Source organism: Mirounga angustirostris, unplaced genomic scaffold (genome assembly GCF_029215605.1).
Source record: "Mirounga angustirostris isolate CCGP_5_RB_7025 unplaced genomic scaffold, mMirAng1.0.hap1 SCAF_12, whole genome shotgun sequence".
NCBI classification, from domain to species: domain Eukaryota; kingdom Metazoa; phylum Chordata; class Mammalia; order Carnivora; family Phocidae; genus Mirounga; species Mirounga angustirostris.
In genome coordinates this window covers 27134390-27136235 of record NW_026991720.1, presented here as the reverse complement: position 1 = coordinate 27136235, position 1846 = coordinate 27134390, and the positions used below count along the sequence as shown (strand labels likewise).

At 36.8% G+C, this 1846-nt stretch overlaps 1 non-coding gene across 1 annotated transcript; it reads right to left on the bottom strand.

The window, feature by feature from the left end:
* Positions 1-322: 322 nt before the first annotated feature.
* LOC123836219 (small nucleolar RNA U3) lies at positions 323-540 on the bottom strand. The gene has a single exon (XR_006788909.1). It is a non-coding gene; the product is annotated as a small nucleolar RNA U3 (small nucleolar RNA).
* Positions 541-1846: the final 1306 nt, after the last annotated feature.

Genomic DNA, 1846 nt, shown 5'->3' with positions numbered 1-1846 from the left:
TGCACTCATTAGCTTGAACTAATGATTATATGAGACCTTTTCCCTTGTGGGAAGAAAGAGTAAAAAAGTACAAATCAGTTTATTGAAGATGGCTAACAATTCTACAATTAAGTTTAAAAATATATAAAAACTGCTTATTTCTAAGCAGTTTAAACTAACTCATATATAAAGTTAATCAAAGTATCACATCTAATTGATATCATCAATTTTACTGCATGTTTGATTTTGTAAATTTTTTTTTGCAATTTCATATTCCTCCATATTGTAGGCTAAGTAGAAAGTTTTATAACTTTTCTTTCTTCCTTCCTTCCTTCCTTTCTTTCACTCAGACTGCATCCTCACCCTCTTGCTCTCCCAGAGGAAGAGAAGAACCAACCAGGATCAATGGTGAATGGCATTCGCAGAAGCAACATCAAGAACCAGCTTCACGCTCAGGAAAGAATGCTGTGCCTCCTCCTGGTAGTTTCCAGTGCTCTCTACACATTCAGAGAAACTTCTCTAGTAACAAACTGTAGAAATGATCCTTGAAAGTATGGTCTTTGAAATTTTTATTTTTGGTATTATGTGTCTCCTGAGTATACATGGGGCAATTGCTACACATGGAGGGTGTCCATGTAATTTACCGTCTGAATTGGGGCAGTTTGGAGAATTAAAAGGTGGCACTACCAATAATCACTTGAGGACAATGGGTGTGACCTGTGACTGTCCCCAGCACACCAGAATGTCTGGTCACCCTACAGTCAAGATTTTGGGGGAACGCTTTTTCCCCCCAGGATTTTGTGTCCTAGAGAAGAAGGAATTTCTAGAATAGTATGGAAAAAAACCACTTTTATCTTTTCTCTGCCTCTTCTCTTATACCTTCCCAGGAGAGGAGGAGTGATTTTGCTGATTGATTAGTTTGGGAGAAGAAATGGAGTGTGTAATCTCCGAGTATAACTACTGACAAAGCAACCAATGTAATGCCTGATACTTCTAAAAATAAAGATTTCTCCAGATGCTTGTTGCAGAAGTTTCTGACATTATATAAAATAATATTTTTTTTTTGCTTGATAATTCTAATTTTAAATGTCCATATGGACTTTTGGAAAACTAAATTTAAGCACATCCCTCTCTTTACCACAGCTCCCTCTACTGTAAATCTTTTCATATGTTCAGGTAATATGTTCTTTAGGAAAGCTTTCCTATTTTTACACATCACCCAAAGATGCCTTCTCTGTTTCAGAGAATCCTCTGTTTATTTAAATTTAAATTGAACTCTTATCTTTTTGCATCCACTAGCTTTTTGATTTAGGTAATAAATCAGGTTTCATCTACTTTATTTTGTGTATTATTGAGTTACATTTATTAGTAATCTAACATTTTTTTGAAAGATTTTATTTTTTTTAAGTAATCTCTATACCCAATGTGGGGCTCAAACTTACAACTCCAAGATCAAGAGTCACATGCCCCACCGCCTGAGCCAGCCAAGCACCCCATATTATTAATCTAAATTTTTTTAAGATTTTTTTTTTATTTATTTGAGAGAGAGAGTGAGCGAGCGAGCAAGAGAGAGAGAACACCAGCGGGGGGAAGAGCAAAGAGAAAGGGAGAAGCAGACGCCCCACTGAGAAGGGAGCCCTACCCGGGGACTCCGGGATCACAACCTGAGCCAGGCAGATGCTTAACTGACTGAGCCACCCAGGCGCCCTTTTAATCTAAATTTTAAAATTTAACCCAAATTGTACAGACCAAGTTGGGACGATTTCTTTTTCTTTTTTTGAAGACTTCCCTGCAAAAGAGGACAGCTTAAGTTTGTTACTTTTGAGCACTCTATAGATCTTTCTATGATACTGAATCTTTAATGTTA